At 44.0% G+C, this 14,839-nt stretch overlaps 1 protein-coding gene across 12 annotated transcripts in view; it reads left to right on the top strand.

Moving 5' to 3' along the window:
- The window catches only part of cfap99 (cilia and flagella associated protein 99), a 152,406-nt gene that overhangs the window by 124,834 nt on the left and 12,733 nt on the right, over nt 1-14,839 (top strand). The window lies entirely within an intron of this gene.

The following is a 14,839-nucleotide window of genomic DNA, read 5'->3' as shown; positions in this document are numbered from 1 at the left end:
AAATACAGCTCAATTGAACCAGTCCACAGGATTCAGTCAGGTATCCGTTTTGCTTCTTCCAAGACTTGTTCTCCAAATTCCTTATTTCTAGAATCTTTCAGTACTTTGCCGAAGTCTTCAGTCAATGAGTAAAGCCCATCTATTCTGCCTTCCAACAGCCAAAAGACCATAATATGTAGGAGCATAAGTTGGCTATTCAGCTTCTCAGGTCTGCTCCCAACATGCAATGAGATCGTAGTTAATCCCATAAACTTAACTCTACTTTCCAGCTTTTTCACCATAACTCTTGATTCCCTTACTGATTAAAAAATTGTCTATCTCAGCCTCAAAGATATTAAGTGACCCAGGCTTAACAGCCATCTACTGTGGGGAATTCTGCAGATTCACTGCTCTCAGAAGAAAGTCCTTCTCATCTCTGTCTTAAATGTGTGATCCCTTATTCTTAGAATATGAGTAGGCATATGAATTGCAGATGAATTAAAATATGGATAAATGTGAGATTATTTACTTTGGTAGCAAAAATAGGAAGGCAGATTAACATCTGAGTGGAAATAGATTGGGAAAGCAGAGATGCAATAAGACCTGGATAATAAAATGTGAGGCTGCATGAACACAGCAGGCCAAGCAGCATCTCAGGAGCACAAAAGCTGACGTTTCGGGCCTAGACCCTTCATCAGAGAGGGGGATGGGGAGAGGGAACTGGAATAAATAGGGAGAGAGGGGGACGCGGACCGAAGATGGAGAGTAAAGAAGATAGGTGGAGAGAGTATAGGTGGGGAGGTAGGGAGGGGATAGGTCAGTCCAGGGAAGACGGACAGGTCAAGGAGGTGGGATGAGGTTAGTAGGTAGATGGGGGTGCGGCTTGGGGTGGGAGGAAGGGATGGGTGAGAGGAAGAACCGGTTAGGGAGGCAGAGACAGGTTGGACTGGTTTTGGGATGCAGTGGGTGGGGGGGAAGAGCTGGGCTGGTTGTGTGGTGCGGTGGGGGGAGGGAACGAACTGTAGGGGGTGGCCATGGGCACCCGCATGGGCCCCAGCTATGCCTGCCTCTTTGTAGGTTACGTGGAACAGTCCATCTTCCGCACCTACACAGGCCCGAAACCCCACCTCTTCCTCCGGTACATTGATGACTGTATCGGCACCGCTTCACCAACACCTTCCACCCCAACCTTCAGTTCACCTGGGCCATCTCCAGCACATCCCTCACCTTCCTGGACTTCTCAGTCTCCATCTCAGGCAACCAGCTTGTAACTGATGTCCATTTCAAGCCCACCAACTTCCACAGCTACCTAGAATACACCTCCTCCCACCCACCCTCTTGCAAAAATTCCATCCCCTATTCCCAATTCCTCCATCTCCACCGCATCTGCTCCCACGATAAGACATTCCACTCCCGCACATCCCAGATGTCCAATTTCTTTAAGGACCGCAACTTTCCCCCCACAGTGATCGAGAACGCCCTTGACCGCGTCTCCCGTATTTCCCACAACACATCCCTCACACCCCGCCCCCGCCACAACCGCCCTAAGAGGATCCCCCTCGTTCTCACACACCACCCTACCAACCTCCGGATACAACGCATCATCCTCCGACACTTCCACCATCTACAATCCAACCCACCACCCAAGGCATTTTTCCATTCCCACCCCTGTCTGCTTTCCGGAGAGACCACTCTCTCCGTGACTCCCTTGTTCGCTCCACTCTGCCCTCCAACCCCACCACACCCGGCACCTTCCCCTGCAACCGCAGGAAATGCTACACTTGCCCTCACACCTCCTCCCTCACCCCTATCCCAGGCCCCAAGATGACATTCCACATTAAGCAGAGGTTCACCTGCACATCTGCCAATGTGGTATACTGCATCCACTGTACCCGGTGTGGCTCCCTCTACATTGGGGAAACCAAGTGGAGGCTTGGAGACCGCTTTGCAGAACACCTCCGCTCAGTTCGCAACAAACAACTGCACCTCCCAGTCGCAAACCATTTCCACTCCCCCTCCCGTTCTCTGGATGACATATCCATCATGGGCCTCCTGCACTGCCACAATGATGCCACCCGAAGGTTGCAGGAACAGCAACTCATATTCCGCCTGGGAACCCTGCAGCCTAATGGTATCAATGTGGACTTCACCAGTTTCAAAATCTCCCCTTCCCCTACTGCATCCCTAAACCAGCCCAGTTCATCCCCTCCCCCCACTGCACCACACAACCAGCCCAGCTCTTCCCCCCCACCCATTGCATCCCAAAACCAGTCCAACCTGTCTCTGCCTCCCTAACCGGTTCTTCCTCTCACCCATCCCTTCCTCCCACCCCAAGCCGCACCCCCAGCTACCTACTAACCTCATCCCACCTCCTTGACCTGTCCGTCTTCCCTGGACTGACCTATCCTCTCCCTACCTCCCCACCTACACCCTCTCCACCTATCTTCTTTACTCTCCATCTTCGGTCCGCCTCCCCCTCTCTCCCTATTTATTCCAGTTCCCTCTCCCCATCCCCCTCTCTGATGAAGGGTCTAGGCCCGAAACGTCAGCTTTTGTGCTCCTGAGATGCTGCTTGGCCTGCTGTGTTCATCCAGCCTCACATTTTATTATCTTGGAATTCTCCAGCATCTGCAGTTCCCATTATCTCTGATGCAATAAGACCTGAATGTCTTTCTACACTACTCACTGAAAATAAGCATGCAGGTACAGCAGGCAGTGATGTGTTGGAATTCATGATGAGAGGACTCAAGTACAGGAGATAGGATGGCTTGCTACTACTGTAAAGGGCCCTGGTGAGACCACACCTGGTGTATTGTATGCAGTTTTGGTCTCCTTAACTGAGGAATGATGGTCTGGTTGTGGAGGGAGTGCAAATGAAGGCATACCAGACTGATTCCTGGGATGGCAGGGTTGACTTACAAAGAGAGACTGGATTGGTTAGGATTATTTTCACTAGTGGTTAGAAGAATGAGGAGGATTTCCTAGAAACCGATAAAATTCTGACCGAACTAGACAGGGTAAACACAGGAAGGATATCCCTGATGACTGGGGAGTCCAGAAACAGGGATCACAATCTAAGGATACCAGGAAGAATATTTTAGGACCTGAGATGAGGTGAAATTTCTTTCCCCAAAAAATTCTCTGCCATAGAAAGCAGTTAAGGCCAACACTTTGAATGTTTTCAAGAAGAAGTTATGTACCATTCTTGGGGCTAAAGGGATCAAAGTGTATGGGGAGAAAGCAGGAACTGAGTTGGATGATCAGCCACGAGCATATTGAATTGTGGTGCAGCCTCAAGGGGTCAAATGGCTTAATCCTGCTCCTATTTTCTTTGTCTACACCCTCTGGTCCTGGACTGCCCTACAAAGAGAAACAACCTTTCAGTTTTGAGAAGAATATCTGCCATCCTGTGACTCAAGAACTGTAATAGTGTGGTTAGCTCTTCGCAGCCCTCAGGGCAATAAATGATGGCTGAGACAATGATGCTCACATCACATGAACAAATTTGTTTTTTATTCATTAACGGGATGCAGAGTGTCACTGGCCAGGCAGCATTTATTGCCCATCCCTAATTGCCCAGAGGGCAGTTCAGAGTTAACCACATTGCTGTAGGTCTGGAGTCACATGTAAGCCAGGTAAGGCTGGCAGTTTCCTTGCCTAAAGAAAATGAGGGAACCAGATGGGTTTTTCTGACAATCGGAAATAGATTCTCGGTCATCAGTAGATTCTTAATTCCAGATATTTTTATTGAATTCAAATTCCACCATCTACATGTTATCTGGCTCTCTGGATTAACAGTCCACTGACAGAACCACTCGGCCGTTGCCACCCCTAAAATGCGAAGAGTAATCTGAGCCTCTGTGTTGAAATATCTGAGGAGCTTTAGTAAAATTACGGGTGGTTATTTCTCCTCCCTCGAAGTGGAAGGACAAATGATCAGGTGGGTTGGCACAGGAGAGTACCACCTCCTTTCAGTCACTGTATCAAGCAAGTCCTGACCTTTTTGCTAGACCCTGTCTTCATCATTGCTGTGCATCAAGTAGATTCTGTATGCAGTAGCTACCTGTGTGTGATTCGCTAGCAGCTTTGGGTGGGGTGCGACGTTGAAGTCCCGGGATCTGATTGGCCAGGCAGCCTGCAAGGTCACCACTTAACTGACAGAATAGTATTGGATCTGGTGCAATTTTTTTGCTGGTAGGAGTAGGAGGTCTGACATTCTTGATGATGCCCACTCCCCAGATATTGATTGAAAAAAAAGGAATATCCCAGCCTATGTCATTAAAAAAAAACTTTGGAACAATTTACCTAATTTGCAAGATCTTATGTGGAGAACAGACTGTTTAGCTATCAAAGACTGGGATAGAGTTGTTGCAGATAAGAGGCCATGTGATTTATCCTCTCAGAAATATGCTCAATCAAAATTTTCAACCCTCATCATTGGATTGCAGTTCGGAGTAGAAATGCAGGCTTTTTTTTCTGCCTCTGAAACTAGGAGAGCCAAGGAGAAGTTACTTGGCTGGAAAATCAGCAAACTCAGCACAGAACCTGGGACCTTCCCACTTTGTATGGCACAGTTCCAACTAGAGAGGTTTAGAAGTTGCTATCAAAAATAATGATGCTGTCCAATTAAATCTCAGTCAGTTTGAAATTATGACACTTAGGGATAACTTTAATTTCCTACCTGTGGTAGAAACAGGATAGAAGCAGCTCCAGCTCACCTTCTACCCTGTTTAAGCTGACTCTGAAGCTGCTGCATTTGGATGCAGTCCTGACAGGGTAGCTGGAGGTGGTAGATTAGGAATATGTCCAAACACAGCTGGAAACTCTGTTATGCACTGAGGAAGCTGGATTGCTACAGTTTGTTAAAGATTCCATTATATTATTATAACATGTGATTATACAGTTGTGGAAAGATAGAATTGATGGATCTTACTGTTTTCCCATCTGGCATTTCCAATGTTACTAACCAATCACTTGTTAAATTCAAACCAAAAAGACTGCGGATGCTGTAAATCAAGAACAAAAACAGAAATTGGTGGAAAAGCTCAGCCAGTCTGGCAGCATCAGTGGAGAAAAAACAGAGAGAACATTTTGAGTTCAGTGCCCTTATTAACAGAAATCCTGTCAGGGAGAGGAGCAGAACTTCTTCAAAGTGGGCTTTCCTGGAAGAGATGTGGCATTGAGTTAAGAAGGGTTGTTGGACCTGAACTGTTAACTCTGATTTCTCGCCACAGATGCTGCCAAACCTGCTGAGATTTTTTTTCTGTTTTGTTTGCAAAAAACAGTTCAGTTACGATTGTCGCTGTGCAGATTTCCTTCCAAAATTTGTCCCAAGACGACATAGGTGAATAAAAGGATGGTGGCCTAAAGGGAGCTAGGAAGAAAGTTAAGAAATTGGAACTCAAAGGTAGTGATCTCAGGGTTATTACCGGTGCCACATCAGAGGAGAAACGACAGAATATACCAGATGAATATGTGCCTGCAGAGATGGTGTCGGGGCATTGGGACCAGTTCTAGGGGAGGTGGGACCTGTACAAATTGGACAGGTTACACTTGGCAGAAATGGGACTGATGTCCTAGGGGGAGTTTTTGCTAGAGCGGTTGCAGAGGGTTTAAACTAACATGCCAGGGGATGGGCACCTACGTAAAGAATCAGAGAATAAGGCAGCAAGGTCGAAAACAAATGCTAAAAAAGGAAATAAGAAAAGTGACAGGCTGAGAAACCAAGGACAAGATTCAAACAGAGCCAAGGAGAAAAACAAGGAGGGGACAAACAAGTACAAGCTTAAAGGCTTTGTGCCTTAATGCACAGAGCATCCGCAATGAAGTGGATGAACTAATCATGCAGATAGATGTAAATAGGTATGGTATAATTGGGATTACAGAGACATGGCTGCAGGCTGATCAGGATGGGAAGTGAATATCCCAGAATATTCAGTATTGAGGAAGGACAGGCAACAAGGAAACGGTGGCAGAGGAAATTAACATAATAGTGAGAAAAGATATTAGCTCTGGCAATGTGGAGTCTGTATGGGTAGAGTTGAGAAATACCAAAGGGCAAAAAACATTAGTAGGTGTCATGTATAGACCCCCAAACTGGAATGGTGATGTCGCAAATGACTTTAAACAGGAAATTGGAGATGCATGTGATAGGAGAATATCGGTGATCGTGAGTGATTTTAATCTGCGCATAGATTGGGCAAGTCATAATAGCCACAGTGCCATAGCAGAGGAATTCCCGGAGTGTTTACGGGATGGTTTTCTTGACCAATGTGTGGAGGAAACAATGAGAGAGGAGGCCATCTTAGACTGGGTGCTGTGTAATGATAAGGGAATCATTGCCAATCTAGCTGTGCGAGACCCCTTGGGGAAGACCGACAATAACATGATCAAATTGTTTTTTATCAAGTTGGAGAGCGAGGTTGATGATTTGGAGACTCAGGTGTTGAACCTTAATAAAGGAAACTACAAGGATATGAGCCGTGAGTTGGCCCTGATGGATTGGGAGAGTTTATTAAAGGGATGACACTGGATAGGCAATTTAAGGAATGCATGGGGGAATTGCAATATCTGTTTATTCCTGTCTATTGCAAAAAAAAAGGGTAAGAGGGCCAATTCATGGCTTACAAAGGAAATTAGAGATAGTATCTGATCCAAGGAAGAAGCATACAGATTGGCCAAGAAAAATAATATATCTGAGGGTTGGGAGCAGTTTAGAATTCATCAAAGAAGGACCAAGGGGTTGATTAAGAAGGTGAAAATAAAGTATGAAAGTAAGCTTGGAGGGAACGTAAAGACTAGCACAAAGAGTTTATATAGGTGCGTGAAGAGAAAGAGATTGGTAAAGACAAATGTAGGTCCCCTACAGACAGAAATGGGTGAATGTATAGTAAGGGACAAAGAGATGGCTAAGGAACTGAATATATACTTTGGCTCTGCCTTCACAGAAGAGGACACAAATCAGATACCAGAATTATTGGGGGATGCAAGATTTATTGAGATGGAAGAACTGAGGGAGATCAATATCAGTAGAGAAATGGTGCTGGGAATATTGTTGGGATTGAAGGCCGATAAGTCCCCAGGGCTTGATAACCTACATCCCAGAGTACTTAGGGAAGTAGCTTTAGAAGTAGAGGACGCATTCGTAGTCATCTTCCAGTATTCTATAGACTCGAGAACAGTCCCTGCAGTTTGGAGGGTGGCTAATGTCACTTGAGTATTCAAAAAGGGAGGTAGAGAGAAAACAGGGAATTGTAGACCGATGAGGCTAACATTGATAGTGGGGAAAATTCTCGAATCCATTGTCGAGGATTTTATAGCAGAGCATTTAGAAAGCAGTACCAGGATCAGACAGAGTCGGTATGGATTTATGAAGGGGAAATTATGCTTGATAAATCTATTGGAATTCTATGAAGATGTAACTAGTAGAGTTGACAAGGGGGAGCCAGGCGATGAAGATTATTTGGACTTTCAGAAAGTGTTTGACAAAGCCCCACTAAGAGATTAGTGTGCAAGATTAAAGTACATGGGGTTGGGGGAAGTGTATTGAGATGGATAGAAAACTGGTTGGCAGAGAGGAAACAAAGGGTGGGAATTAATGCGTCCTTTTCAAATTGGCAGGAAGTAACTAGTGGGGTGCCACAGGGATCAGTGCTGGGACGCCAGCTATTCACAATAAATATTAATAATTTGGAGAAGAGAACAAAATGTAACATCTCCAAGTTTGCAGGTGATACCGAGTTGGGTGGGAGAGTGAACTGTGATGAACATGCAGAGATCCTTCAGCATGGTTAGGTTAGTGGGCAAATCAATGGCAGATGAACCAGGGGTCACAGTATGAAGATTCAGGGCAGACAATTTAGGGTGAAGATGAGGAGACATGTCTTTACCTAAAGCGTGGTGAGCCTGTGGAACTCATTACTGCAGGAAGTAATTGATGGCAAAACATTGAATGTATTCAAAAAGTGGCTAGAAATGGCACTTGGGGTGAATGGGATCAAAGGTTCTGGGGGAGAAAGCAGAATTAGGCTATCGAGTTGGATGATCAACCACGATTGTGGAAGAATGGTGGAGCAGGCTCGAAGGGCTGAATGGTCTCCTCCTGTTCCTATCTTCTATGTCTCTGTTTCTATGTATTTCATTTAGAGGCTTGCAAACTGTCACTTCCTTGGTGAGCAGTAGGGTAGGAGGAGAGGATTGATTCAAGCAGCAAGTACCAGGGGATCAGCTATCGCTGCTTTGCAGCTCAAAAACCCAAAATTTCGCAAACCTCATTTGTACTTTGGGTCGCCTTCTCATAGAACAAACGTAAGTTATTTGAAGAAAGAACTGTGGATCTTCTTTCTCAGAATTGTCTTTTCAAAAGCCTTTCCCAAAACCTTCTATTCAAATATAAAGAGCAAGACGGTAACTAGAGAAAGGATTGGCCCACTTAAGGACAAAGAAGGAAAGTTATGCGCTGAGTCAGAGAAAATGGGTAACATTCTTAACGAGTACTTTGCATCGGTATTCACCAAGGAGAGGGACATGATGGATGTTGAGGTTAGGGATGGATGTTTGATTACTGTAGGTCAAGTCGGCATAAGGAGGGAGGAAGTGTTGGGTATCCTAAAAGATATTAAGGTGGACAAGTCCCCAAATCCGGATGGGATCTATCCCAAGTTATTGAGGGAAGTGAGAGAGGAAATAGCCGGGGCCTTAGCAGATATCTTTGCAGCATCCTTAAACACAGCTGAGGTCCCAGAGGACTGGAGAATTGCTAATGTTGTCCTCTTGTTTAAGGGTAGCAGGGATAATCCAGGTCATTATCGACCGGTGAGCCTCTCGTCAGTGGTAGGGAAGCTGCTGGAGAAGATACTGAGGGATAGGATCTATTCCCATTTGGAAGAAAATGGGCTTATCAGTGATAGACAACATGGTTTTGTGCAGGGAAGGTCATGTCTTACCAACTTAATAGAATTCTTTGAGGACATGACAAAGTTGATTGATGAGGGAAAGGCTGTAGATGTCATATACAAAGACTTCAGTAAGGCATTTGATAAGGTTCCCCATGGCAGGCTGATGGAGAAAGTGAAGTCACAGGGGGTCCAGGTGTGCTAGCTAGATGGACAAAAAACTGGCTAGGTGACAGGAGACAGAGAGTAGTAGTGGAAGAGGGTTTCTCAAATTGGAGAACTGTGGCCAGTGGTGTTCCACAGGGATCTGTGCTGGGACCACGTTGTTTGTGATATATGTAAATGATCTGGAGGAAGGTGTAGGTGGTCTGATCAGCAAGTTTGCAGATTGGTGGAGTAGCAGATAGTGAAGAGGACTGTTAGAGATTACAGCAGAATATAGATAGACTGGAGAGTTGGGCAGATAAATGGCAGATGGAGTTCAATCTGGGCAAATGTGATGTGATGCATTTTGGAAGATCTAATTCAAGAGCAAACTATACAGTAAATGGAAAAGTCCTAGGGAAAATTGATGAACAGAGAGATCTGGGTGTTCAGGTCCATTGCTCCCTGAAGGTGGCAACGCAGGTCAATAGAGTGGTCAAGAAGGCATACGGCATGCTTTCCTTCATCGGACAGGGTATTGAGTACAAGAGTTGGCAGGTCATGTTGCAGTTGTATAGGACTTTGGTTCGGCCACATTTAGAGTACTGTGTACAGTTCTGGTTGCCACAATACCAAAAGGATGTGGATGCTTTGGAGAGGGTGCAGAGGAAGTTCACCAGGATGTTGCCTGGTATGGAGGGTGCTAGCCATGAAGAAAGGCTGAGTAGATTAGGATTATTTTCATTAGAAAGACGGAGATTGACGGGGGACCTGATTGAGTTCTACAAAATCATGAGGGGTATAGACAGGGTGGATAGCAAAAAGCTTTTTCCCAGACTGGGGGACTCAATTACTAGGGGTCATGAGTTCAAAGTGAGAGGAGGAAAGTTTATGGGAGATATGCGTGGAAAGTTCTTCACACAGAGGGTGGAGGGTGCCTGGAACACGTTGCCAGCGGAGGTGGTAGATGCAGACACGTTAGTGTCTTTTAAGATATATCTGGACAGGTACATGGATGGGCAGGGAGCAAAGGGATACAGACCCTTAGAAAATAGATGACAGGCTTAGACAGAGGATCTCGATCAGCGCAGGCTTGGAGGGTCGAAGGGTCTGTTCCTGTGCTGTAATTTTCTTTGTTCTCTATGTTCTTTGTTACATCCTAGGCTGACATCCCACTTACACAGTCGCTAACAGGTATGAAATACCTTGATCTGCACATTTGGCAATCAGATTATGTTTGCTGCTCCTCAGCTGCAACCAGTCTTTCAAATAGAACTTAGATCTGTGTTTGTTGCTGTGTTGCACAGAAAAACCTTCCCCATGACAAACATCAAGTTAACTGGCCCTGGTTTTCTGTCTCCCTCACTCCTTGGATAGAATAGTTCTATTTACCACTTTCCAGTCTGTTGCAGTCCAAGTACTGTACATTGACCCACAATGCCTGTAGGAAGGGAATTCCAAGATTTTGACCCAGCATCTATGAAGGCACACCCATCCAGGGCAGTGGGAATTATTCCATCACACTCTTGACTTGTGCCTTGTAGTTGGTGGACAGGCTTTGACGAGTCATGAGGTGAGATACTCTTTGCAGTATTCCGAGCCTCTGATTTGCTCTTATAGCTACTGTGTTCATGTGGTGAGTCCAGTCGAGTTTCTGCTCAATGGTAACCCCAGGATGTTGATAGAGGGGTATTCAGTGATGGTAACACCATTGAATGTCAAGTGGCAGTGGTCAGATTTTCTCTTAGTGGAGATGGCCATAGCCTGGCATATGTGTAGTACAAATGTTAATTGCCGCTTGTCAGCCCAAGCCTGGATATTGTCCAGATCTTTTTGCATTTGAGTAGGTACTGCTTCAGTATCTGACGAGTCGTGACTGGTGCTGAATGTTCTGCAAACATCAGCAAACATCTTTGCTTCTTACCTTATGATGGAGGGAAAGTCATTGATAAAGCAGCTGAAGATGTTTGGGCCTAGGACACTATTTTAGAATCACAGAAACCCTCATGTGTAGAGACAGCCCATCCGGCCTATTGAGTTGGAATTGATCCTCTAAAGAGGATCAGACCCACCCCTGCTCTTTCACTATAACTGAGCACTTCCCATGACTAATTCACCTTGCCCGCGCATACCTGGACACTGTGGGACAATTTAGCATGACCAATCCACCCAACCTGCTATCTTCAGACAGTGGGAAGAAACCCATGGGGACAATGTGCAAATTTCACACAGCCTGTCACCTAAGGCTGGAATCAAACCCAGGTCCCTGACACAGCGTGACAGCAGTGCTAACCATTCTGTCACAGTGCCACCCTCTGAAGAACTCCTGCAAAGATGTCCTGGAACTAAGGTGATGACAATCACAACCATCTTTCTATGTGCCTGGTATAAGTCCAACCAGTAGAGAATTTCCCACTCCCACCTCAATTTCCATTGATTCCAATTTTGCTGAGGTGCCTTAATGCCACACTGGCTGAATGCAGTTTTGATGTCACAGGCTGTCACTCTCACCGCACCGCTAGAATTCAGCGCTTTTGTCCATGTTTAAACCAAGGCTGTAATGATGTCAGGAACTGAGTGGTCCTGGCAGAATCCAAATTGGGCAACCGTGAGCAAATTACTGCTGAACAGATGATGCTCGACAGCACTGTTGATGACACCCTCTTTCACTTTACTGATAACCGCGAGTAGTCTGATCGGGTAATAATTGGCTGGGTTGGATTTGTCCCATTGGATTGCCCTGGAGAAGGTGGGAGGGAGCTGCATTCTTAAACTGCTGCAGTCCATGAGCTGTAGGTGTACCCAGAGTAATTTATCCCCTAGTCTAGTATCCCACTATAGATAGTTTGGCCTTTGTACACAATCCTTGTTTAATTCATTTAATATCAAAACATGAGTTTTACATTTGCTGTTCTTCCTCTTGAATTAAATGCAAAATTCTGCTACATAGAGGTGTCTTCATTCTGGGCTAATAATTAATCCTGTAACATTACACAAGACCAAGATTAGTGCAAACAAAATCAGAGAATGCTGCAAAAACTCAACAGGTCTGTCAGTATTTGTTGAGAGAAAGCAGAGTGAATGTTTCAGGTCCAGTGACCCTTCTTCAAAACTACAACCCAGTGTCACTTGATCCAAAACATTAACTCTGCTTTCTCTCCACACATGGTGCCAGACCTGCTGAGTTCTTCTGGCAATTTCTGTTTTTGTCTCTGATTTCCAGCATCCACAGTTCTTTTGTTTTTTTTGTCAAATCTAGTATAACCTTCTCCAGTTGCTTCCAGCACATGCTGCTGTAAGAACTCTTGAAAGCATTCTATGAAGTTCTCATCCAGGCTTTCCTTGTCAAACTGTTTTATCCTGTTCTTATGTATATTCACATCACCAATGATTATTACTCGCCCTTCATTACAAGCACTGACTAGCTTTTACTGTATGCTTTGTGGTTACTACTGGGTGGCCTATAGATCACCCCTATTCGCGACTTCTTTCCCCTACTTTTCCTCATTTTCACCCAAACCAATTCTCCGTGTGGATCTCCCAGTCATCTTTAACAATTGCACCAATGCTAGCCTTGATTAACAGTAATTACCTCTTGACTACCTCTTCACCTTTATGCAGTTTCCTATTCTTCCTGAATGTCATATACCCTGTTAATATTCAGAATCCAATCCTTGTCACATCTCTCAATGGCTATCAGATTGTATTTATTTACTTCAATGTGTACTGTCAATTCGTTTACTTCATTATGAATTCTACATGCATTTGGATACAGTCTTTTTAATCTTTGTAACACCTAGTCCTGACTGTTGCTGTATTCTCAGATTTATCTGTCCCTTCCTGCAGTTCTCTGACCTTCATTTTGCATGTTTCTATTTTCACCTCTTATCTTGATTCTATCTTTGATTCACAATATCTGTCCCAATATGATATTGATCCCTTCTCCCCTCTGTTTATCTTAAGGCCCTCGCTATTTCTGCCAGCTGTACGGTTGCTAGAACTTTGGGTCCAGCATGATTCAGGTGTCGACCATATCAAAGGTGCTGCAGTCCCCACTTTCCCCAGTATGAGTGGAAGTTCCCATGAACCAGAACCATCCCCCCCAGTCTTTGAGCCACACACTAATTTTATTAATCTTCCGCAACCTGTACAAATTGGCATGTTGCTCAAGTGATAATCCAGACATTAGCTTCGATGTTCTACTCTTCGATTTGGGTCCAATGTGATTCTCTTACAGAATTTTCTTAATTCAATGGATGAGGGTTTTGCTGCCTAGGTCTGCATTTATTGCCCCTCCCTAATTGCCCAGGGGGCAGATAAATGTCAACCATATTGTTGTGGGTGTGGAGTCACATGTAGACCAGACCAGGTAAAACCAACAGTTTCTTTCTCTAAAGGACATTAGGGAACTACACTACCTGAAGACAGGTAGAAATGGTGAGGAAAGAGAGTGAAATGTGTTGAAAACAAAAGCGGTACGTTCGAGGTGAGAAATACTAATAAATCAAAAATGCTTATGAAGAAAAGGCAAAATGATTGGTAATTATTGTTGTAAGAAAACAAAACAAAATAAGTGTTAATGGCAGATTAAAGGACAGCTCTCTCTGAAAGTAAATCATGTAAAAAAGACACCGACTGGCATTTCATGGAGTTAGAAATTAAAATGGAGGACAGAATGAGAGTGCATGATCTGAAGATGCTGAGGTGAAATGTTGGGGGAGGGGCTGCGCAGTACCACACTGAGAGATGAGATACCTCTTTTTATTCATTCATGGGATATGGACATTGTTGGATAGCCAGCATGTATTTTTTATCCCTAATTGCCCAGAGGGCATTTAAGAGTCAACCACATTGCATGTAGGCAGATTTTCTTTCATTAATAACACCATGAACCATGTCCTTGTATTTAAAAAGCTGCAATTAATGTAGATTTATTATTCCAGATTTTTACAGAATTCACATTGGTGGAATTGAACCGTGTTCCCCAGAACATAATTAGCCTGGTGTTCTGGATTACTAGTCTAGTGATATTACCACTGGACCACTGCATCCTCTTTACTCAGGCTTGCATTGGGCTTCACTGCAATGTTGCAATAATTATTAATGTCACAGTCATTGTTAGAGTCAAATGGTGCTTAAAACTGTTTTTCCAAAGCAAGTTATGTCGAGAGACTACACAATTGACAGTTGTTTTCCTTAGAGTGGTATAGGATGAAGAAAATTGATGAAGTTGTTGAAAATTATAAATGATACTAATTGAATAAATTGCGAATTGAGAACTACAAACCCACGGACATAGATGTAGGGCAATTGGCACAAAAGGCAAAATACATTTTCACAGTGAGTTGTTGTGTTCTGCAATGCATTAACTTAAAGGGTAGCAGAGTCAAATTTATTAGGCATATTCAGAAGTGAATTGGCAGAACTGATCAAATAACCTACTGTGCTGATATTTCTATGATTAACCCAGCAATTTGACCCTTACACCCTTCGAATTTGTTAATATCAATTGGCTGATAGAAGATTCCTTTAAAATTAATTTCAGCAATAAATAACAATATTCATGAACATTCACATAATGCCATTAACACAAAGAAAAATATCTCAAGCATAGTCAAGCATTTTCTTGAGGTGGTTATGGAAACATGAAGGGGAATGATATTGATATTGAAGGATGCTAACATATGTGTTTTTATAATGGCAACAAGTGCCAACAATGTCAAACATTAAAAAATTGAAACAAAAGATAAAACAAAAATTAACAGGAATGTAATTGTAAACCAGAACCAAACAGAAGTTGCAGGAAAATCTCAGCAGATCTG

The sequence above is a fragment of the Stegostoma tigrinum genome, chromosome 3, assembly GCF_030684315.1.
Source record: "Stegostoma tigrinum isolate sSteTig4 chromosome 3, sSteTig4.hap1, whole genome shotgun sequence".
NCBI classification, from domain to species: Eukaryota; Metazoa; Chordata; class Chondrichthyes; order Orectolobiformes; family Stegostomatidae; genus Stegostoma; species Stegostoma tigrinum.
The sequence above is the reverse complement of the archived record's forward strand: the minus strand, read 5'-3'. Positions and strand labels throughout refer to the sequence as shown.